The 26,734-nt window shown below is 36.3% G+C and overlaps 1 pseudogene; it reads right to left on the reverse strand.

The window, feature by feature from the left end:
• The window catches only part of LOC145807241 (protein DETOXIFICATION 33-like), an 83,520-nt pseudogene that overhangs the window by 26,572 nt on the left and 30,214 nt on the right, over window positions 1-26,734 (reverse strand).

The following is a 26,734-nucleotide window of genomic DNA, read 5'->3' on the forward strand; positions in this document are numbered from 1 at the left end:
TAACTGTCTATGGAACTCCTGTGTTCTGCTTTTTCATTATTTATTACAATTAACATTGTGTTCTTGTGCACGGTAAATGTAAATTTTTCTTTTTCTATGTTTCTTCTTCTTTGTTTTGGTAATATGTCAGTGTTGATTTGATTTTTTTAAATTAACCTGCTTTTATTTTTGTGTTGGTTATTTGAATTTGTTTAGGCAGACACTTGGTGGAAGCAAGTTGTGGGAGTCAAAAGACAATTTATATTTTTCTATAAGTGACACTTACATCATAAGTGACATTTTCCTATAAAAATTAGCCCTCTCATTTTTGTCAATTTATATTTTCCAGGGTAGAAGGAACTCTAGAGGTGAAACATTACTTCAACACCACTAAACATTACTTCAATTTATATTTTCTCCCATTTTTATTTTTCTCTCTATTTGTTTATTATTGTTTATTTTCTCATTTTTTTCACTTATTTTTATTCATATAAAACAACGGTTGAGGTTTCATCTCTACGTGGAGTTTTTTTTACTCCCTATGTGGAGACTCGTATCTTTTCTGCGTGAAGGTTCTTTTTCTCCATTTAGGATTTATTTCATATTTTGTACTCAGATTTATTTTATTAGATGAGTTATTGTTAGATGTATAATATATTAAATCTTGTGTTTTCTCATAAAAATAAATAAATATAAAAATAAACAATTAAGACTTGTACTAAAATTTAAATTTCACATTGTAATTTTCACGCAAATAGACATGCAATGTATTCTATTATATAAATGAAGGATGTCACATTTAAAAATAAAAGCAAAAAAAAAAAAAAAAAAGAACGCTCCCTACATACAATCACTATTACATTTAATATTTGGTTAAGGATTCATCAAAAACTATCTACAAATTTAAATATAAAATTATAAATTCATAACATTTACACCTACTTTTGAGTTACATGAATTAGGTATATTTTACATTTGTTAGAAAACTGGTATAGTACCAAAAAAATAACTCTCTTTTTGTGCACTTCATGAACTTTTATGGTAAGAGCTCATCATAGGTTCACGTAGAAGAAAAATCTCAATCCAACCCATAGGAACACATCACACTATTCAAATATAATAACTAATTGAGTTTTGAATAGAGATGGTAATTTTCCCCAATATCACTTCAATGAGAAACTAGGGTGGGGACGGGAAATTATATTTTCACACACTTAATTAACTCAGTACACATCTTTTTTTTAAAAAAAATCATTAGATTTCTATCCTTCAATCAAATTACCAACACACCCCTCCTTTTCTCCCTCCCTCCCTCCCTCCCAACTCAACCCAGTCCTTTGCCATTTCTTACCACCGGCAGTCATCTCCCTCCCTTCCGATCATCACCACCTTCATAGCATTCCTCTCCTCTTGCCCGACATCCATTACATAGACCATCAAAAATTATACTAATCAAAGTTTTAATTTGCGTATGGTGTAAAATGATGTGTATTGAGACAAAATTAAAAGTTTTAATTTGTGTATGGTGTAAAATGAATAAATGGTATATACTAACATACGTAAGGATGTTTAAATAGAATTACCTGTGGGGACACATTTTCCTATTCTCACCCCCTTCTCCATTATACTAATCAAATATAGTTTTATATAATATATATAATTTCATTTTTTTTAAATACAATAAGACTAAAACACTTAAATTTTTTACATTTTATACTAAGTTCAAAATTAAAATATTCTTAATAAGCCTCACTCAAATGGAGTCCAACTCCAAAAGGTTCAAAATTTTTATTTTTAATTCAGCTAGCAACCAAACCAAAAAAATAAAATCAAAAAGAGTAATGTTTAATTAGTAATTTTGCAATTTATTATATTATCCATTGAAAATGATATAATAGAAGAGTAATTTTGCAATTAAAAATTAAAAAGAGTAATGTTTAATTATTAATTTTAAAAGTTTAATTAGTAACTTTGCAATTAAAAATATAAGAAGAGTAACATTTAGGTGAAATTTTGTTGTATTTAAATTTTTGTTTTCAGATAATTTTATATTTTTAAAAATTGTGTACTGAATTTTGGTAAACTATGAAGTAACATTTAACAAAATATATGTATTGATATTACCAATACGATCATATTTATCAATCAATATTTGACAATGTTGGTTAATATATTGATAAATAACAATATTCAAAGTGCAAAATCTAAAATATCGACACTAAATGGGTTAAACAATGACTGATAATTCAAACCCTAATTGTGCTAGCGATTTATACCTATAATTACAGATTATTTCCACTATTTAATTACCTATAATTACCTATAATTCAAACCCTAATTGTCTCTACTATTTAAGGATGAAATTAGACATTTGGTAATGAATTACTATCCTGTCAAGACCAAAATTTTATCTTAAAAAGGTATACCATTTAGCATGAAATTATTTGATTCTTAAAAATACTTTTATTGGTGGCATGAAATTTTTACATCACAGTGTATACTAAATATATTTTTATTTTCATTTTTGCCAAAAATGAACATAAGCATGTTTAAAATATTAGACAGATTACAAAAAAGAAACTCCAGAGTTTTACGTATTTTTTAATTTAAACTTGAAAGTTATAATTTCATCAATTTAAATTTTGAACTTCATTCTGTGTCACAACCTACACTCATGTCCATCTCAGTTACTTTGTTTAACAATTTTTTTTTTTAAATACATGTGGCAATATATTATTTACTCTTTTAACTTCTTGTAAAACCACTTTTAAACTTGACCATACTGGATCACAAACTATCCTAACCATCCATTTAAATATGACCATGCACCTCACACAGTGGATAAACTCTCTCTCCTTCCCCATCTCTTTCACCATTGAAACCCACCTATTTCCTACTACAGCCTAATGTCGTCAAAACCCACGCTGCCTCTACAATCATCCTCCCCTTCCCCTTGCCCCACAACCCATCGCCACCCTCTAAATGCACTGTTACAGTTTGAAAACCTGGTTCTATTTCTTTTGGTAAAAATACTGCACTCAAAAAAAAACTTTTGGAAAGTTTCTTTCATTTAAGACTACTCATCTAGATAGTCTATTTCTCTTCACATCGAAACTTGGGAATAATCATCAATTATCTTCAATAAGATTTGGAAAGATACATCTCATGTTACATATTTATTTTTGTTGTCTTGGAAGAAAATGTTTCCCAACAAAACATATAAAACCTACAGAGAAGCACATTCAAGTAAAAAGTTTTCAGCTTAGTAGAAAATTAAACTCTCCCTAAATAGAGAATTTTTTTAAAAAATGCATTCTTTACCATTCATAAAATTTGAGTATGTATGTGGATCAACTAAAGTTTACTATACATGCTAAAATTCTAGAAGTAACTAACCCAGAAAACAAATAGTTCATGGCACAGAGGAGTACCAAAATGACTATCTAAGTTTCTGGATTTCCCTCTATTACTTCATTTTCGCTTTGATTTGAAGGGGGTTTTGAGGGGGAGTTGTTGATTGGTCGAGGATTTGAGCTGGGGCATCGAGTAGGTAATGGTGAGTTTGCATTCTTTGGACATCATTGACGATGCGAGAGCGGTGGATTAAGGACATGGTTGTGATTGAATTTGAGGAAAGGGATGATGGTGGATGATGGAGGAAAAGAAAAAGATATGCCACGTGTGCATTAATTTTTTTTTTTCGATTAAATAAGTTCATAGAGATGAATAGATGGTTAACATTGATATGGAATAAGAAGTTTAAGGTTTAAACTGATAAAATTAAAATTCTAGGGTTTAATTTAAAAAAATGCGCGAAACCCCATATTTTTTTTTAATTTGCCCTAAAATATTTTTTATAAAAAAAAAAAATTAGTAAACTGTACACTATCTCAATTAGTAGCATAGACAAAATTCATGTTATGTGTGTAATTTTGTTTTTTTATTGCATGCAACAATGGATGTTGACAAGGTGGTGTGGCAAATTTGAACACCTCCAAAATATTAGTCAATTTGATGGGTAATATCCTTCCCCATTGGATTAAGCATCCTTATAATAATATTAATTTATTAAAATGCTTAAAATGCATCAAACGAGTGGGGCCATCCAAGCACTACCATTAATTTAATTTTATTTATTTAAAAAAAGCCCTAATTAATTTTATAATATGGTAACTTTTGTATATGATTAAGTCACTCTATGCGACAGCAAAAAATTTATTTTCTTAAAAAATAAACTTATGCAAATTGTTGTTTAAGCACTTGAACCGTGTACCAACTACCAAAGAATAGAAGAAACTTTGAAGACCAGATCAAATTTAGGCAATTTGTGTTGTTTTTAAGACATACAAAATAGTTCTAGAACTTTTTTGTTTGACTAACAACATTTTACAATTGTGTATGAATTGAAAACATAAAAATAATTGTACTTCTTGTCTTAATTCTTTGTTCTCATTGCTCTTTTTGTTTCTCATTCTTTTTGAGGTTGGATATGCTTTGCTCATATGATCATTTTTGAATTCATACACATGTATAGATGTCCTATACAAAAATGTTTATTGAATTTGAAACATAAAGAAATTTTGAATCACATAGCAGCAATAACTTGAGATTTGGAATACGTCTAAGAACACAAAAATGGTTATAGAATTGGACACAAAATGTATATAGATGGATAAGATTTTTCAAAATACTAACAAACTCTATAAAATTTTATGTGTATATATGTATTTGTATTCAATTTTATGATAAATTTTTGTGTTTATAACAAGACTATAAGATTTTTAGCTAGTGACCCACTTTGATTTATAATATCTGTAAAAGGGCAATTCCAAAGATTCCAGTCATGGCAGAGTTTAGAGGAAGATCAGATATATGCACGAACCTTATTCAGTATCCAGAGACATTATTTCTATGATTTGAATCCATAACACTCGAATTATAATAGAATTATTTTATTTTATTTTATTTTTTATCAGCATAAGAAAACAACCTTACCATTGTGGCAAGGGCCTCCCTCCCTCAATATGATCAATTTCTAAAAGGCATTGACTCCAAATAAATAAATAAATAATAACTCTACACAACCCTTAATTTAGGCAATGATTTAATGGTACGCATGTAAGTGAGAGCAATTTAAAAAAACATTATTTTGTTTTCTTTTGATAAGTCTTGATCTATACTCCAAGGTTTGTCAGATTTACTAATCTCATTGGTTTGAAGTGGTTATTTTGTTTTCTTTTGTTATTTATTTTTCAAAATTTAGTCACTAATGCTGTATTTGGTTGACGAATTTGGACAGGAACTTGGAAAGAAAAAGAAAAAGAGTAATGCCAGAGACCCCAAAAATTCTATATTTTCTCTTTTCCTTTCCAAATCTCTTCTCCAATCTCCCAACCAAATACAGCTTAAGAACTTTTTTATATTTCCTTTTACGTTTCGTGCCCACTCACATGATGAGTAAAATTGGACTCTAATTGTATTTTGCGAAAAAACCTTTATTTTTGATAGTGAAAAAGTTTAGTTCCTTAGTGATCAGTTGTATTTTTGTTTTTCAAAATTTTTTTTTTTGACATTTTTTGGTTGATGTTATTATAACATAATGAAGAACAAATGGGGACCACTGCAAAAGTTTACAATGCCAAATGCCACTATTATATAGTTTTTATTTATTTTTTATACCATAGCGTTACGTAAAGTCTCATATGGTTATGGATTTTATATGTTAATGGGTGCATGCATTTGTACACTGAATATGTGTTTGTTGGTCCCTCTTTATGCATCAATTGTTTTATCTTTATTACCCATTATGGATATGGATATAAATATGAATCAAAAGTGTTAAAAATTGATTCTCGAAATATTTTTTTAATATTTAATGTAGTAGTGGCCTTTTGATCACAATCTAATAAAAAGTAAACCACAATGGACTATGATGCAAATTAACAACTATACTTTGTATAATAATTACAAAAAATCATTTGGTGAGTTAAGAATTTCAACGTGATTTATGATACAATAACATGATCATTTTTTTTCTTGTTATTTCTAAAAAATTTGTGAAATGTTACATTGTGTTATTGAGTGACATATAATCACGTTGTGTTTTAAGAATACTAAATAATTTCTCATATACTATAGCAAGAGCATCTCCATAAGATTAATTAAACTTTTAGTTATATTTTTAACTTAAGAGTTACTTTTGCACTAAAATGGAAATTATATAAGTGTGTCAACCTTTCTTTAATTTTGAATACTAATAATAATAATACCAAACAAATCAAATATACATATAGATACGGATATGAAACCCTAACCCTAGAATTGTTAGACAAATTCAAACAAAAACTTTGGGTTAGAACATTTTCACAATTCAAAACCCTAATTTCTAAAACCCTAACCCTAATTTCTGATTTCACAATTCAAAACCCTAACCCTAACCCTAATTTCTAATTTCACATTCAATTGAAAACCCTAGAACAATTTCATATTTCAAAACCACAAGATTTTACCAATTCAAAACCACAATTTCAATTCACAAAGCCTATTTTACCCACATTGATATCAATTTCAATTCACAGCATTTTCACATTCACAAACCCTATTCTACCAACATTTTCATCAATTCACAATATTTTCACATTCGCAAACCTTATTCTAACCACATTGTACCCACATTCACATTTTCACAAACACAATAAACACATAAAATTCAAATTGAGAGAGAGAGAGAGAGAGAGAGAGAGAGCAGAGAACCCACAGAGAGAGAGAGAGAGTGAGAGCAGAGAGTGAGAGAGAGCAGATCGGAAGGAGGAAAAAACAAAGTATAAAAAGCGTGGTTGCAAATGAGGGGGGTGGGTGTTTTTATATAAGTTGTAAAAGCATGGTTACGAACCACGCTTTCCCTTAAAACCGTATTTTGGTTAAAAGCGTAGTTATCATCCATGCTTTTCTTGGTCAATAGTAAAAGTGTGGTTGTGAACTACGTTTTCTGAAAAAACAAAAATTTATTTAAAAGTGTGGTTAGGAACCACGCTTTCTATAGAAAACAAATTTCTTTACACACGTGGTTTGCAACCACGCTTTCTTAATTAAAAGCGTGGTTTGTAACCACGCTTTTACGATTTTACCAATTTTCCGCGGCTGGGCCACAAAAATGGTGAAAGCGTGGTTCCTAATAGCGTTTCAGCTTATTTCGGGAATTCTGTCCAAACTAGGCTTAGTTTGGGAAATAGTTTGCTAATTTGACTTATTTTGGTCTAAGCCCCGTACATATTTCCGTCTTCATCACTTCGAGCGTGAGTGTGTGTGTGTGTGTGAGAGAGAGAGAGGGAGAGAGAGAGAGAGAAAGGGGGAGTGATTGAAAGTAGTGCACTGAGCAATGTATATTGTATGAGTATCTATTGTTCTTCTTGGAGTGGGCCCAAACACTTTTTTTTTATATATATTTTCATTTTAATAAATATGTACCAAACCACACTTATAAATAAATATAGGATAAACCATACATGGGCCAAATAAAATGTTTTGGGACCCTTTAAATTGATCCTAAGACAAATAAATAAATAAATAAATTTTGAGCCTATAACATTTTATTAAATTTGAGACCCTATTTTTGGACAAAAACTTTGAGGCCTAAGGCATAGGCCTTAGGCCAAGGCCGGCCCTGCAGTTGTATATCGCCTTACAATAAGAATATGCCATATGTTCTCTGTCATTCATTTGTTTCAAATCAGACCCTTTGGCACTCGGGATTTACAAAGAATTGAGATGGGGAGTCAAAAAGGGCGGGTCTTAGATAAACCTGAAATGTATGGAGATTTTTTTTTGCCTGCCAACTCAGAATAGTAGAGGCAACTTTCTATTCATATCTCTACAAGATAAGAAGATTTCCATTATTTTGAAGATAGAAAATTAAGCAATAAAATACTCACCATATAGACATTGAAACGGCATTGGATCTCTTCCAATTGCACCTTTCCAGTAAAAAACAAAAAGGAAAAAAATGTCTCTTCAGAATGCATCAAAGATCTAGGCTCTTTATGTGAAGAACCAACAAGAATTGAACCCAGATAATCTCCATCTATAAAAAAAAATAGAAAGAACTTTTTTTTACATATTCATCTGCAACATTAGGAGTGTAAGCACTGTGACCAACTACAATTGCAGTGTTAGCTTTTCTGCATAGTAACGTAGAATGAAACATAACTCTGCTGCAACAATTTATCCTTTAGTAAAAGAATTGTGAAGGCTTAGTTCCCCTATTTTCTTTCATCTTTAATTTTCACTAATCAACGCCATTTCCACTCTTCCATTTTGGGGCAGCGGCGAGGTACCATATGATCGAATGCGCTCTTCAGCTTGCATTGCCTGCATCAGATAGATATACCACACATTATTCTGTTAAAACTATCAGAGGTGAGTAACTTTTGAAATAGGAGTGATAACGCAATAAATGTCTAAAAAACTTCAAATAAAATTTGTCTGGATAATTAGATGTGACTTATGAGTAATCATCAATCATTTGATCCAAAATTACTGATAGAATCGGTGTAATTATTTGATTGAATACAGATCCAAACTGGTCATGTATAATTCAAATATTACACCCTTTCCAATTAGGTCCTGTTCCCATATCCAGTCTAGTCATCATAATGTGACAGTCAATAAATCCTAATACACTGACCTCCTTACGCCAACTAGTTCGGAAAACGTTCAACAATAAAATAGCTGTTTGAAGCAGACAACCTGCTAACATTCCCGACCAAATCCCTTCAATGCCAAGCTTGAATTTGTAACCAAGCAAGGCACCAAAAGGAAGGCCGAAGACATAGTAGCACCCGATGTTTATCAATGCGACTGAAAACTGCCAGCCTGTACCTACTGTTACCCCTGCAATTATAAAGAATTCTTAACGTCATGGCATTGATGGAAATGACAGAAAACCTCTATTTATGCCCCCCCCCCAAAAAAAAAGAAACAAATGACAGAAAACCTATCTATTAGTAAATTAAACTTTGTAAAAAACAAAATAAAATAAAAAATAAAAATGTTACCATGAAGAACAGGTTGGATACTGTTGAGGAGAATGGTTGCAGCCAAAAAAAAAACCCAGCTTTGATGTCTCTTTAATAACCCCATGTTTTCCTGTGAACATTTTGGGAAAATAGCTCTTAGCTGCAAGAATTGCTGCTGTGAACAGAATCCCAAAAAAGGTTGACGTGACAACAGCCACGGCAACTGAGAATTTGGCGTCTGTTGGACGTCCTGCTCCGAGTTCATTCGAAACTCGAACACTGCAAGGAAGTCAAGAAAACTGAAGACACATTGGGAAATGCTTAACAAATAAAAGGTATTCATTTATTTTGTTTTATGTAACCAAACATTGAGGAACTCTATGCTTACTTTAGCCCATGAAAATTACAGGGATGTTTTAATTGGAAACTCTTGCATTAGAAACATTTTTCGTAAGGCAAGTTTTTAACTTATTTTGTGGCATATAATCTGATAATTAGTTTGTAACTAACAAATTTAGAATATATTCTGAATTATTAAAAAATATTTAGAATATATAAATAAAATCATGAGAATTATACGGCTTAACAAATCATCCCCCTCTAGAATAATTGGAAAAGATAAATCTCTTACCTGACTGCAGCATTGAAACCCAGTGTAATCATTAGGGTCCAGAGTTGCAAGTTAATTGGAGAGCACCTGTGTTGTTTGTGAAGAAGAACGATGGGTTTATGAGATTGTGTATTGATTATAAGGAACTAAACAAAGTCACAGTGAAGAATAGGTATCTTTTGCCACGCATTGATGACCTATTTGATCAATCGTAGGGAGCTCAAGTATTCTCTAAGATTGACTTGAGGTCAAGCTATCACCAGTTGAAGGTAAGGAATGGGGATGTTCCTATGACCTCTTTTAAAACCCGTTATGGGCATTATGAGTTATTGATGATGTCTTTTGGTCACACAAATACATCAGCCACGCTCATGGATTTGATAAAGAGAGTGTTTAAACCCTAACTGGATAAATTTTTGGTGGTGTTTATTGATGACATCGTAATTTACTCAAGGAGTAAGGAGGAGCATGAGTAGCATTTGAAGGAAGTACTTCAGATCCTTAGGGAGAAGAGACTATTTAAAAAATTTAAGAAGTGTGAATTCTGGTTAAGCAGTGTATCCTTTTTGGGTCACGTAGTGATTAAAGATGGGGTATCTGTAGATAGCACAATGGTTGCAGCAATTGTTGATTGGCCACGACCTACTTCTGTGACAGAGGTACGCAGCTTTCTAGGGCTTGTTGGATATTACAGACGGTTTGTGGAAGGATTCTCCTGTATTGCTTTGCCACTTACCAATCTCGCTAGGAAAGGGGTAAAGTTTGAGTGCAATGATGATTGTGAGCATAGCTTCCAAGAGTTTAAACAAAGGTTGACATCAGCTCCAGTCCTTACCTTACCTGCAGATGAGGGTGGTTTTGTGATTTATAGTGATGTTTCACAATAGAGTTTAGGATGTATACTCATGTAGCATTGGAAGGTGATTGCTTTTGCATCACGACTATTGAAAGTACATGAGAGAAATTATCCTACGCACGACTTAGAGTTAGCAGCAGTGATTTTCGATCTTAAGATCTGGCGACATTATTTGTATGGAGAGTCATGTGAGATTTAAACTGATCATAAGAGTTTGAAGTATATTTTCACACAAAAGAACTAAATTTGAGGCAAAGAAGATGGCTTGAGTTGCTTAAATATTACAATGTGAATATTTTATATCATCCGGGAAAGGCAAATATGGTGGCAGATGCCTTGAGTAGGAAGGTCGCAGTTGTAGATGTAGCTGCTTTGTCTATCAAGAGTTGTTTGGTGGAAGACATGAGACGTTTGAGGCTTGAGGTTGTTACACCTTGTGATAGGGCATATTGTAGTCAATTGACAATTTAGCCAACCTTGAGAGAACGGATTCATTTAGCTTAGGAGATTGACCCCCAGTGTGAGCGTATTAAAGGAGAGATGACAGAGGGTAAGCATGTATACTTTGTGGTTAGTGATGATGGGTTTCTTAGATTCTGTAGCTAAGTTTGTGTTCCTGCTGGTGGTGCTTTGAAGAAGGAGATTATGACAGAGGCGCATAATTCTAGTTACAACATTCATCCTGAAAGCACTAAGATGTATCGGGATCTTCATGAATATTTTTGGTGGAATGGTATGAAGAGAGATTGCAAAATTTGTGGCTCAGTGTTTGGTGTGTCAACAGGTTAAAGTAGAACATCAGAAACCCATAGGGAAACTACAACCCCTACCTATACCAAAGTGGAAGTGGGATCATATTACCATGGACTTCATGTGCGGATTACCTCGTACTAGTAGTAATCACGATGCAGTTTGGGTAGCTGTTGATAGATTAATCAAGTCAGCACATTTTATTGCAGTATGGATGAACTATTCTCTAGCTCACTTTGCAGAGTTGTATATGAAGGAGATTGTTAGATTGCATTGTGCACCTGTGTCAATAATGTCATATCGGGACCCTCGTTTTGTGTCTAAATTTTGGAGTGCATTAAAATCAGCTATGGGTACTTGGTTAAATTTTAGTTTAGTTTATCACCCTCAGACAGATGGGCAATCGGATAGGACTATTCAAACTTTTGAGGATATGTTGAGGGCTTATGCTTTGGAGTGGAGAGGTAATTGGGATGATTATTTGCCGCTCATGGAGTTTGTGTATAATAATAGTTATCATTCTAGTTTGAGAGTAGCTCCTTACGAGGCTTTGTATGAGAGGAAGTGTAGGTCTCCTTTGTGTTGGTATGAGGTTGGTGAGAGGCAAATGCTGGGACCTGATTTGGTGGAGGATGCTACACAGAAAATTATCACCATCAGAGAGAGACTATTGACTGCTTAGAGTAGACAAAAAGTTATGTTGATCATTATATGAGAGATTTAGAGTTTCATGTGAGGGATATGGTATTCTTGAAAGTATCACTATGGAAAGGAGTCATCAAGTTTGGAAAGAAAGGAAAATTAAGTCCTAGATACATTGGACCGTTTGAGGTATTGGAGAAGGTTGGTGAGGTTGCGTACTATGTTGCTTTACCCCCTAGGTTGGCAGGAGTGCATAATATGTTTCACATGTCTATGCTGAGGAAATATGTGCACAGTTTGTCACATATGATAGATTATGAGCCGCTTCAAATTAGAGAAGATTTTTCGTATGAGGAGATGCCTGTTCAGATCTTAGATTCGAAAGAGAAAATGTTGCGTACAAAGACCATTAAATTGGTTAAGGTATTGTGGCATAATCATCTAGTTGAAGAAAAGACTTGGGAACGCGAGGACGAGATGCGCGAGAAGTAACCACATCTATTCTCATGATTTACTCAGGTTAGTTTCAAGGACGAAACTTTTCTTTTAAGGAGGAGAATGTGAGAACCCGAATATACAAATAAAATAAATAATTAGATAATAATTATTTTACAATCTCAAATATTTTGCTTGTGAATCTTTAAGTGCAAATTAAAAATTATTGGAGGGTCTTTTAATTAATTTTAAACCTAAAATAAATTTATGGTGAAAGTCTTTAATTTGGAGGTAAAATTTATTTATTTTTTTAAAAAAATAGGGGGCAAATTAGTTAGTATATTTTGATCTATTAATAATTGTATTTTATTTAAATTAATGGGGAGAGAAAATAAAATAATACAAAAAATAATAATTTAGAGTCTTTTGTTTAGATATATATACATATATATATATATATATATATATGGGAACCCTAGATTGCCTAATACAATATATGGCAGCAGAAGCAGCAGCCACGGGAGAGAGAGAGAGAGAGAGAGAGAGAGAGAGAGAAGTTTGAAGAAAAGAAGAAGAAAAAAAAAAAGGGAAGGATTTTTGGGTATGTGGTAGGTCTCTATCTTTCTTTCTTTTTTTTTTTTTTTTTTTTTTTTTTTTTTTTTTTTGTTCTTTGTCCTTACTCTATTATTATTTAATTCATTGATGGAGAGGTTCTAGGTGTATGTATCTTGTATATATATAATGTTAAGAAATCTGAGGAGAAAAAATGGTGCGTAAAGAATGGGAGAAATTCTTAGTTTAAAAATTCTATACAGAGCCACAAACTTTAAAAATTCAAGAATCATATCAAATGGATGAATTTTGAATTAAAATATTTGCAATAGATTAAAAACATATTGAACCCCATATCAGAATTTTCTCATAATTTTTTGGAGTCAAAATCTATATTAACTAGTACGTTCAAATCTGTCTAGAAAACCTGTGTAAAACAATAACTTCGGAAGGGTCGTTCTCTTTGGGTATACATCTGAAAATTATCAAATTAGCGTCATTAGAACCGGTTATGAGTCTAGTTTTGTAGATTTTTGGCCTTGTGTTGATTTCTCTTATATACTAAGAGAACCATTAAATTCTTTAAACTGCTGCAGAAAACAACCTGTTTGGACATAATTAATTGTAAATAATTGTTTTGATAAGCAAATCGAGTAAAACCAATTCAGTTTGAAACTAATGATATATTAGTTGACATCTAGAGGGTTTTGGAATTTTTTGAATGTCGTGGAGTGGGTTTTTAATTTTCCAAAGTCAGCAAATAGATTGGGAAAACTAGTTTAAAATTCTGTTTTATCTTAAAGTTACTTTTAATTAAGCTTTGATCTGAACCCGTGTCTTTAGTAATTTGAGACCTTGAAGAACATGAACTTTGGAATTATTTAAGAGTAATGGTGAGCGGGGTTGAGCTGTGTTAGTGCGCTTTAGTGTGGGGTACTTAATTAGTAGTGAAGTGTAGTTTTCATACTTGGTTCAGGGCATGAGTTGAACTTTTATACTCTATTCGAGGATTACATTATTCTGTTTTCAGGTGAGTAGTTGCATGCTAAATATTTTTATAAATGTTCCCTACCCTCTGTTCTGATAAATTATTACATTATCAATGAAATTAAATTATTTATGAAACATGTATAAACTTGGCATACTGTAAACTATTTGTTATGGTATCATGTTTATAATGGTGAACTACCATATTTTGCGAAACTGAATTGTATTGATTATTGGGACCATCTGTATATAAAAGCCTTGGGAAATTATTCCACTGTGTGTGGTGACTCTGGCCACTAGAGAATAGATCCAGGTTGGGCTGTGATGACTCTAGTGCTCAACGATTGTAAGGAAAAGTCCTAGCCTAGGATAGATGACATTCAACCAGACCGTCTTAGAGAAAAGGCCCAGGTTGCCACCTCGAGGATGACTTTTGGTTCGATATTGGATCCAACGGGCTTATTGCCTTGGGAACTTTGTTGTATTTTACTTGTTATTCTGGGTACCTAGAAAATTATTGGTGATCATGTTGTAATCTGTTTTTAATGGGGAGTGTCATTTATTAGGCTCTTGAGAGAGATGAGTATTTTAACTGTTAAATTGTTCAACCTTCTTTCTGAAACATATTATCTTTATCAAAACTGTATGCCAATCTAGTTTCTGTGATGTATATCTTATTTTGGAATACCCTATTTTCAAAAATGTATTTACTATTCATGTTGCTACTCACTGAGCTATCAGCTGACTTAGTTGTTTATCATTTCTAGGAGTTGGAAGGACTTAGAGCGGACTCATGGCATAGCGAGGACGCAATTGCATAGACCTCTAAGACATTAATTATTTTGTTTTAGCTTGTGACATAAGGTTTTGTACATAAATTGTGGTTGGATTTTATTTAGAATTATTTTATTTTGTGGGCGGTTTGTGCTCCATTTAGTATATGTTTTTGGAAGTTGGTTATGGTTGGTTTTACCATTTGTACTTGTGACATATGACTAGATTGGATTTTGATTTATTTATTTCTGGGCTATTGTCACATTTATTCTTTGTGATTTTTGGGTTCATGTTTAGGCTTACGTGTGCCTTGGGCTTAGTCCCTGTGGGCCACAGCCGATCATATGCCTGGATTTGGAGTGTGACAGTAGTGATACCAAACAGGGTTTTTTGTTTTGTTTTTCTTTGTGATTATAGGCCTCTGTTTTTGTTTCGCCTTAGGCTCCCAAAAACTCAGACCGACCCTAATTTATATGTATTACCTGAGGAAATTGTGGGCTTGCCTGTCTACCTACTTTAAAGTAATTTTTTTATGGATTCTTCTATGATCACCTACTATGGGGTTAATTTTTCTATACAACAATCAATAATCAATATGTTAATAAAATACAGAGACTTTAGTTGATGTTTGTTTACCAGATATAAAAGTCGAATATGGGTATGGGACCGGATACAATATGAGATGAGTCCCATATATTTTTTTCTGTCCCTATATCTTGTATTTGGTTGCTCCGAATATAGGGAGTTCGGATAGTATACGATACAAAAGGGGATATGCAATACCACCTCCCCATGGTATTGTATATCCCCACCGTCGGATATAGCTCATCTTTCATCCAAATGTCAAAAATAATCAGTCTCCTCTTATCCCATCATATATCCCATCTTAATTAAACATAGTATAAGCGACCCCACAGTATATATAATCCTTCTCATATCTTGCAACATATTATATCTCATATTTATCCTTAGGTATTACATATCATCCTAAAACCCTTATATCTTATCCGGATAATCAAACGGGACCTTATTTTTGGGTCTTAATTTGACTGTTAATTTTTAGCTTTATTCATCAATCTTGTTTGTTATATGGTAAAAGGAAAACAATAACAGAAAAGTTTGGTGGAATGCTACTCTGACTTTGCATACTCCAACAACTAATTTTGTCGACAATATCCAGTAGAAAATACATATGAAGTGTGCTTATCTTGCCAATTTTCTTATGGCGTTGACCTTGGTACTTGAGGGGGTTGGAAAAGCTTCTCAATTTGAACAAATATTGAGCTTAATGTGGTGTCAACAGCCAAGAAAATATTGCAAATGATGCTAAACATTGTGTGTAATGATCATCTAAGTCAAAAAACATTATAATCAAATGCATGATCTGAATTCTCATATGTCATGGCATATGTAATGTAACAAACAAAATTTGCCAACCTCTATGTCGATTGAGTTGTCTTTATTATTATTATTATTTTTTTAGGTACAACAGAAAGAAGTTGAGTTGTCTTTATCACATTGTTCTAACAACTCTCATTTCAAATACTAATTTCATCCCTGCATGTTACAATTGTATATTGTTTGACAATACGAATATGCCATCTATTCTTGTCATTCATTTGTTTCAAATCAGATCCTTTGGGACTTGGGATTAACAAAGACTTGAGATGGGGAGTCAAAAAGGGTGGGTCTTAGATAAACTTGGAATGTATGGAGATTATTTTTTATTTTTTACTTTTTTCTGCCAACTCAAAATAGTAGAGGAAACTTTTTGTTCATATCTCTACAAGATAAGAAAATTTCTATTATTTCGAAGATAGAATATTAAACAGTAAAATACTCGCCATACAGACATTGAAACGGCATTGGATCTCTTCCAATTGCACCTTTCCAGTAAAAAACAAAAAGGAAAAAAATGTCTCTTCTGAATGCATCAAAGATCTAGGCTCTTTATGTGAAGAACCAACAAGAATTGAACCCGAATAATCTCCATCTATAAAAAAAATAGAAAAGAACAATTTTTTACATATTCATTTGCAACATTAGGAGTGTAAGCACCGTGACCAACTACAATTGAAGTGTCAGCTTTTTTGCATGGTAACGTAGAATGAAACATAACTCTGTTGCAACAATTTATCCTTTAGTAAAAGAATTGTGAAGGCTTAGTCCCCTTATTTTCTTTCATCTTTAATTTTCACTTGTCAACACCATTTCCACTCTTCCATTTTGGGGCAGCAGCGAGGTACCATATGATCGGATGCGCTCTTCTGCTTCCATTGCCTATATCAGATAGATATACCTCACATTATTCTGTTAAAACTGTCAGAGGTGAGTTACTTTTGAAATAGGAGTGACAATGCAATAAATGTCTAAAAAACTTGAAATAAAATTTGTCTGGATAATTAGATGTGACTTATGAGTAATCATTAATTATTTGATCCAAAATTACTGATAGAATTGGTTTAATGATTTGATTGAATAGAGATCCAAACTGGTCATGTATAATTCAAATATTACACCCTTTTCAATTAGGTCTTAATACCCAATCTAGTCATAATGTGACAGTCAATGAATCCTAATACTGACTTTTTCAAAACAGTGAACTTGCAAGATGCTAAAATGGAATTACATAGGCTATAGAAATTATTATAGTACAAGAACATTACATACATGGCATTGGACTACCTAACCATAATTCCATAAACAAAGCCTTCAATGACATTCTGAACAAGAGAGACTGCAGCAAGTTCAAGACTTCCCAAATGGCCGATCAAGGCAACTGTGACAAACCAAATAGAGAACTGAGCCACTATTGTTAGTATGGCAGGCTCTACTGTCTCCCACATTTTCTTTGATTCACTCCAGCTTCTCTCACCTATCTTTTGCCTGCGCATAAGATCATTTATCTATCTTTGAACTCCCAACTGCCTTCAATCCATTTTCTGAGACACCAATTTTGCGTATTCTTTGCGATGGTCGCTTAAGCAAAGGATCTCTCGTTCAAACGACGAGATAGATATGCGTGAAACCCATAAGTGCCTTTGCTCGAGCCACCAAAAGGTTCGCTCAATCACACAAAATCCCTTCCCAGTATTTTTGCAGATAAAACAAACTACTGAGACCAAGACTTCTTCGCTCGAGCCAAGAGACCATCGCTCAAGCGAGCAAGACAAAATTCCAGGAACACTTATGTAGACGTCCCCGAACGTCCCAGGGGGGAATCCCCCGTTTTGTTCATTGGGCTCACTACAGTTCAGGACTCAAAGTCACGGTCCTGTATCTAATCTCGCTGAGTGCAATGCAAGACCGATGAATCATCAAAGAGTCCAAATCCGGCAAATCGTTTTTGAAAACAGATTGGGGAAGGTCACTTCGTGAGCACCCCCGCTCGCCCGATCAAAGATCGGCCTCTACTAACCATGATATCTTTTGAAAACATTATGCGTTCTTATTCCGGTTATTGGCCTAGATTTACTATGTGATGCGCATAACATATAAGTATAGACTGGATCGCCTGAATTGGAACAAAACATCTCATGTTTGTTTTGAAAACGGTTTGCTACTTGCAAGTAGGCTAAAATGTGGATTTGTCACCCTCAGGTGGGCTTCGAAAACAAGATGATTTGCTATTATCTAGTGGGCTTAAAACTCACAATTGATGAATTGTTCCAATCCAAATAACCCAACCTTCACCCACAGGCATTCAGGCAGGTATATCACATAAGCAAATAGCCTCATGGTAAGCATGCTATCATGGCAGTCACTCACACGCATGGAAGGATGCTAAAGCATAAACACTTACCGAGTACTCCAAGCCAAAACAAAAGATATGTTAGAAATCCATGCATGATCCTAACTATACAGAAATGTCTAATGCAACACATGCAAAAATGCAACTACAATAGGCTCGGCTATTCTAAGGATGGCATGTGAAATGCTACAACTAACAAGTATTCAGCTCGAATTGAAATACAAATGCAGTTAGTATGATGCGCCGAGCCTGGTGCATGCAGGACAGATGAATGATGCAAACATGCAAGCATAAGTATTCTAATTGAAACATGCCCTAATCTAACCATCATAAGCTAGTAAATAAAAGGGAGAAAGACGTGGGGTTGGAAGACATACATCACACGCACGCACACTTATTACAGTTGTGCCCTTGCTCGGAGGGTCCGAATAAATAATACAGTCCGAAATGAATAACGAATTACAGCTAATTATTACACATCCACTAACTAACAAACAAATTAGCTAAGTAAGCTATAAACTGGCATGCAAATGGACTACCCCGGCTCTGTTTTGGATGACAATGAATGCATGCATGCTCGATGCGCTTTGTCGGTAAATTCCATCGCGATGCCTTGTCCCGCCATTGTTTGCAGCTGATTTCAGAAACTTACACAAAGCTCCAGGAGGCTGAAACTCCACCTGGGGAAGGCTGCCGACCAGCTCTTGACTTGGGAAACACCTGCCGACCACCCCTCATGGTGAAAACCAAAAAAGGTGGTCGGCCTACCAGAAAACCTAGTCGGCCGACCACTTTCTGCCCCTGGACTCTGGTTTTTCTGCAACAAAGGCAAGAAAGAGAGAAAGCAATGTATTTTCAACATATGTGTGCGCAACCACTCCTCCCCGTCCTTGAACAAGCTCTAGCGAGTGTGGCCCTCGGTTCTCGAGCCACCAATCACGCATGTCGATGCATGATGGCCGAGAGACCGAATTGCACGTTTTAATATGGCATGAATGCAGGTATGAACATATGAAGCCAACAATTCTATCATAGATAATCAAGAACGTCGGGGACCGGGAATCGAGGTACGTTTCGTCACTTGGAGTACGAAACACCCCTTGTTTCCCGTGCTTGGACTAAACCGTATTCCAAGCACCATGCAAATGGAATGGCATGCACAATGCGACTAACATGCAACCTAGCATACGCAATGCTCTGTACTAAAATGGCATACACAATGCGTGTGATGTAACATGGCATATACAATGCTCTATAATGGAACCTAGCATACGCAATGCTATGGATTGAAATGGCATACACAATGCGCGTGATGTAACATGGTATACACAATGCTCTAACATGCAACCTAGCATGCACAATGCTATGAATTGAAATGGCATACACAATGCATAATGGACTTACACCAACATGAATGGACCTCAGCCACATTCACATCAATGGCCATTAGATGAAAATGAGACAACCGAAATGCGTGCACACATGCACGCAAACCGAGGACCGAACCTAAGGCATAAAATACCACTCTACCAAGACATGGCAAGGGATGAAAGATGGTCTATGAACATGTAATTTCCAGTACTAAAACATGATGCTAAATGGTCCCGAAACATGGAAATATGGCACCCGATGCATGGAATAAACCCCGAAACTCAAAACTAGGCACATGTATTGAACCACAAGTATACAAAGCAAGTATTATTTGATCATGAAGTCAAAATATAGAGCCAAGGCAGTCCCAAAACATGAACATTTCTAGTTTAGAGCATGGCCAAAAGATGCTAAGATGATGGACTCAAATAGCATGCAACATTGGCTAGCAAGCATGGTTTACATGGCATGTATATGAAGCAAATGAGAACTCATCAAACTAGCCAAAAACAGTGAATAAAACATGCCAACATATGCCCAAATAATCACTGAAATGTAGCCAATGTATGCAAAAATGAGGGGCTTCTTTGGAGGACCTTGCAAGGGGTTGTTAAGCACATACAAGATAGACACCTAGCATGGAAAAACAAACTCTAGAAATCAAATATGACAGCCCTAAAACTCACCAAATTGGTTCTGAAATGGGTCTAGGAAACATGCAAAGAAAGGCTCCTTTGAAAGGCCTTGGATGGGATTGCTCTACACATGCATTGTAGACATAAAATATGGCCAAAAGGGCCTTGGAAAGAACCAAGGCAGACCTTAAAACACACAGAATGAGGCCTAAAACAAGACTTCAATGCATGCAAAATAGGGTCCCTTTGGAAGGCCCAAAAGACCACCAAACAAGACAAGGAGAGAGGGGGTCACCCCCCTCTAACTTTGGCCCTCAAAAATACATCTAAGCCACTAAAAATCCACTAGATTTCAGTGGCTAAGAGGCCAAACCATGGTCAATGCAAGTGCTCTAATGCATAGCCTTATTCATGAAGGGATGAAGCATGCATAGGGGGAAGATGACCCCAAAAAGAAATGGGACCTTAACCAAACTTGAAGAGGATGTCAAAACAAAACTTTTTCCAATTTATAAAAGATCTCTAAAATTCTCACAAGTAAGGCTAAAATAGGATGCAAAAATAGCCCTAAAAGAGTGATTGAACAAACAAGGAAGTAAATGGATTCAAACAGTAAAGTTCCCTTAAACAAAGTTGAAGAGAAGCTCAAAATAAGTCACTTTACAGTTTATAGTAAATCTCGAAAGTGCTCACAAGTAGGACTAAGATATGATGCAAAATAGGCCTACAAAGAGGTGTAAAGCATGCAAGGGTGTAGGAAGCCTCAAACAGAAAAGTGTCCTTATACAATCTTCAAGAGGAGCTCAGAATATGACACTTTTCAGTTTATGACAAAGTCAAGAAATGCTTTCAACTAAGGCTAATCAATGGAGCAAAAAAATACAAGTTTAAGGGAAATAGGCACTTACCCTTGAAGAGCAGCAAAGCTGGAGCTTTTGGACCAAGTTGGTGAACCTTCAACGCTTGAAATCAGTCCCAAAGGGCTGGAATAGATGATGGAGGTGTGGTGCTAGGGGTTGTAGTGCAAAAAGGCCAAGAAAACTAGGGTTTTTGAGCTTGGAATAGTGACTATAGAGAATGGAGGATATATGCCTTCACCAAAATTGCTCAACCCTTCAACATGAAGCCAAGCCTCTCCTTTATAGAGGAGAGGCTTCAAAATATCCCAAAGGGACCCCAAGTATCCTCCATACACGTGTATGGAGGATGCACCAAATGGCCTCCAGCTGGCACAGCTGGATTACACTCAAAGAGAGCAAAAGCAAGAAGCAGGCTGGCCAGTTCAAGTGGCCGACTGGCCACTCCCCCTGGTCGGCCGACTAGGGGCCAAAAGGTTCAAGAAGAATTTCTGGCCGGCCATCCCAAAAAGGTGGCCTCCCAGATAAGTGCAACACAGCTGTGTAGTGAAAAACCAGAAAAAGTGACCCAAGAGAGAGAAAAGCTAGCTTTTAAGCAAGGTTCAAAAGGGTCAAGATGAATTTCTGGACGGCCTACCCATATTGGTGGCCTCCCAGATGAGCACAACACAATGGTGGTATGAAAAGCCAGAAAATATGGCTCAAAAGTAGGAAAAACCAGCTTTCGGTCAGAAAAATCGACTTTTGGAGAGAGAAAATGAGAAAACTGGTTTTTCAGGGAAAAAGGTGGCCCCCCACCATCCTACCACCTTCCTAACAATGAAAATAGGGTCCCTACCAAAAATAGACCAAAACGGATGCAAAACGAAGGTTCGGGGGCCAAAATGCGCGGTTCGGGGCCTCGAAAACAGACTGTTAGGCACCGGAAGTGACGTATGACCATGAAGGTGGTCTCCAGGGCCACGGTTTACCTCTAAAGGGAGGAAATAAGATGTGTGCCAAAAATCAGAGCAATCAGAGGTAGTTAGGCAATCCCGAACCGAGGCACACGGCCGACGACTTCGAAAACCGAAAACCGGCCTCCAAATGAGAAAAATGGCCTACGACCATGAAATGTAGCCTACGGCCACTGAGAGATGATCTACGAGACCTCTCCCTCCCTTCAGGAAGAGAAAACAGAGAAAACATGACCTGGTTCGCAAATCGAGGCAAAGCACAAAAGAGCTCCGAAGTCCGGAGGCAAGGCTCTCAGCCGAGACTCCGCAACTTCAGAACGAGCACAATATGCAACATCACCGAGCACTCAACTGGTGACGTCTGAGTCTAAAGGTCAGTCAAAAATGAGGTGTCTACAGTTGCCCCTCTTTGACAAAACTCGGAAGTCATTCGTGACGGGAGTGAATGTCAAAGCCCAGAGACGACCCATTTTTGACAAGGCTGAAGACTTAAACAAACATACATGATAACAAAGATGTGGCCGCAGGCATGCCCACAGGTAGGGGCAAAATGCAAAATGATATGCTGAAATATTTTGATAATTGGACTTATACGCTACGCGAAGCCGGTTTGAAAATTGGACTTATACGCTACGCGAAGCCGGTTTGAAAATTGGACTTATACGCTAAATGAAGCTGGTTTTAAAATTCAGGATTTATGCGATGCACTGTAATGACTAAAATGCAATGTGATAGCTAGGAAAAGGGAGGTACCTTACAGGGGCAATTGGCAATGACTTACCTCGGCAATGTCCTACCTCATGCTGATGTGGGAATCTTCCTCTTCTTCTCAGTTGAACTGCAGGTACTACTTTTCTCCCTGACTATGGTCGCAGCTTTCCCTATTCTCCAACAGGGTGACAGACTAGGTTGATTCAGTATCCAGAATTGAGGCCCATACATATGCTATCTCAATCTATGGGGCTGCCATACAGATTTCAAGCCGAGGATATACCCCTGGGTATTTAAACCAGACTTTAGTCTCGGAAATCCTGAACCTTTGCGTTCTAAGCATGAGCCATTCGAACTCTAGTTTCCACCGTCTCAGTTGGTCTCCTAGGAACTCACTGCAAACACAGGCAGGTGGCTATACCAGACCACTGGAAGTCGTTTGGGCACGACAAACACCAAAGGAATTGCACCTTTAGAGGATTTAAGGTCTCCTAGACCAAGGAGTGCACAAGATAGTGCGAATGATGCAAAAATACAATGTGCACAAGACAGTACGATGTAGAGTGAATGCACAAAACAGTGCTAAGAAGATGCACAAAATAGTGCGATGCTAAAGGTGTACAAAACAGTACGAGCATGGTGAATGCACAAAACAGTGCGATACAGATAAGGTGCGCAAGATAGCGCGATGCAATGCACTAACAAGTGTAGGTAAGGTTCGCAAGATAGCGCGATGCAATGCACTAACAAGTGCAGGTATGGTGCGCAAGGTAGCGCGATGCAATGCACTAACAAGTGTAGGTAAGGTGCGCAAGATAGCGCGATGCAATATGCAAAGCATAAGACAGTGCGATTGAGGTGCGTAAAATAGCGCGAATGTAAACTGCACAAAACAGTGCGATGCACAAAATAGCACGAATGATAAACTGCACAAAATAGTGCGATGCGCAAAATAGTGCGAATGTAAGCTGCACAAAACAGTGCGATGCATAAAATAGCGCGAATGATAAACTGTACAAAACAGTGCGATTGAGGTGCGCAAAATAGCGTGAATGATAAACTGCACAAAATAGTGCGATACGCAAAATAGCGCGAATATAAACTGCACAAAACAATGCGATTGAGGTGCGCAAAATAGCGCGAATGTAAACTGCACAAAATACTGCGACGCGCAAAATAGCGCGAATGTAAGCTGCACAAAACAGTGCGATTGAGGTGTGAAAAATAGCGCGAATGATAAACTGCACAAAACAGTGTGATTGAGGTGCGCAAAATATCCCGAATGATAAACTACACAAAACAGTGCAATGCGCAAAATAGCGCGAATGTAAACTGCACAAAACAGTGCGATTGAGGTGCGTAAAATAGCGCGAGTGATTTGAAATGCACTAAACAGTGCGATACGCTAAACAACACGAGTGATTTGAAATGCACAAAATAGTGCGATTGAGATACAATCACAAGATGCACAAGACAGTGCTAGTGAGATACAAAGTGTATGTGCACAAGACAGTGTGATAAAATGCATCTTCTATGCAAGTACGAGGGCATTTTCTATGCAACAGGGAAAGCATATTCTATGTATGAGACAAGCAAAACATATTCTATGCGGAATCAAAAGCAAGCATATTCTATGCATGAATCATAACAGTGCGTGGCACGCATGCAACAACAGTGTATATGAAAGTTCACATTCTATGCAATAGAGGAGCATCAAATATGTACTCGAGTGCCTCTGATTTGCCTCTTAGAGGACTTCGCAACACACTCAGCTCAAAAAGGGCACACCCTGTTCATATTGGTGAGAGATAACATTTGCATGTGAAACCCTCGAGTGCTGCTTGGACTGTCATTCTGACTTGAAGCAGGCTTACATTTGGGGTTGAGATACACTCATACTCCAGAGAAATGGCAAGGCCTGAGAAGGTGCGCCTGGAGTGTAGTCTCGGAATTTGCCGAAGTTGAAACATGCTAAGATGCTCCAAATTTTCCCTCTTTTCTTTTGCTTTGCAGTCCAGAACCTAAATTGCTTCAGATAGGTCCTTGCTTTACTATTCACACATGACCTGGGTTGGATTCTGTGGTTTTATGAAAGAACCAATCCTGTTTTGCACAAATGTGGAGAACGACACGGCACTCTGAGCACAAAACAATTTTTGAAATTGAAATGAGAAAAAGGTTCTCAACTGGGTATTGAGCCTACAACTGACCACAGCCAAAACGACTCAATAATGGAAAACAAAGGTAGAACAGCCTAAACACAACTCAACAAAGGAAAAACAAGGTAAAATGACCTAAACACATCTGTTGACACTCAAACGACTCAAAACAAGAATCGAGACAAACACAAACGCACAAACACAACACTCAGCTGTGTTACAAAGGCAAGAGACCTCTCGGTGTACGAGGAGCCAGTTTCTTCGGGCATTGTTTCCCACCCTTTCTTATTTGTCATTCTCACATCACTCGGCCCTCAGGCTTGGCTTTTCTCACAAAATCCTTTTCCTCACTTTTTCTTTCAGGGCACATTCTTCTATTCTTTAATCTCTCATTTTTTTTTCATCCCTCTCCTGGGTGGTTGATGGATAAACAAGAAGTTGCGGGCTCTTGCCTCTAGCATTCTGCTAGATTCTCTTTCTTCTGCGCACAGCTAGTGAATTCCTCCCACAGAGGAATTGCGCTGCAACTGGGTGTGAAGCAAATCTGCAGCTGACATTGGTTGACGATGCTCTGCTGGGGAATTTGGGCGTGATCAGATCTGTCCAGATGAGGGAGTGGAATATCTTACCCCATTCCAGTTCGTGCTTCGCACTTGGCTTGATACCTCGTTGTTTGGAGGATGTGGGAGCTTTCTGCCCTTTTGCGGTCAGCTTCCGTTGTGCCCTTTCCGGCAAGTAGAGTGCCCTTTCTGGAAAATATGTTGGCAATGGGGGAAAAGACAGAACACCTGACTCAACTGTGCCCCTAGTTCATCATTTTGACCATTTTTTGTTTTTGGCTTCTGCTAAAACAATTTTAACCAAAATGAGGGTTAGATTAACATGCTTGTTCAATTTTTGATTTGAAATCATGCAAGTCAGGTTATGAGCACTGAAAATTTTCCTTTTTTCGATCCAAGAAAAAGGTCCAGCTTTAGAAAAAGATGGAATAATTTTCGAGAAAATTAGTCAACCTCAGTAAAAATTTTCAAAAACTGTTTTTGCAAATGGTCACTGCTCAACAAGCACGGAACCTACTCTTGAGATGCACAACCTCAGATCCATAACAATGGTAAACTGCTCCTCATCTGAAGGACACTGCATGGCAACGGAAAGTTGCCCCTTGTTTGAACGGCACCGCAGCGCATTGTAGTCAGTCCTCAGAGCGACGAACACAACCAGACTCTCGGATACAGAAGATGATCAGAACCATCACATGGACATAGATGAATCTGAAGTGTTTTGCGGCTAGACTTCAGAATGAAGTTGCCTACATATCCCGAAGATGGGAATCAAGCCTTACGTAGTTCGGGCTTAAGGTACACTCGGGTATTAACCTCTCCTTTTGCGCTCTAACTTTTGCCAAGGCCGCCCTTCCGGGTTTTCAACCTTGCGAGCTTTGTTTTTCTTTTCTTTCCAATTTTTTATTTCTTTTCTCTTCTTTTTTTTTTCAATTCAATTTTTTTTCTTCATTTTTTGCATTTTCTTCATTTTTTTTTTGCTCTTTTCCTTCTTTTCTTACTCTAATTTTTGCCTGGGTCGCCCTTCCGGGTTTTCGGCCCAGCGAGCCTCTCAAGGGTAAAAGTGTAGCTTTTGTCCATATGGAATGGTTTGAGATCTCGAAGCCATCTGAATTCAGGAGAATGGCTGTTGTTC

Source organism: Camellia sinensis, chromosome 14 (assembly GCF_055761805.1).
Source record: "Camellia sinensis isolate YWXY chromosome 14, ASM5576180v1, whole genome shotgun sequence".
Classification (NCBI taxonomy): Eukaryota; Viridiplantae; Streptophyta; class Magnoliopsida; order Ericales; family Theaceae; genus Camellia; species Camellia sinensis.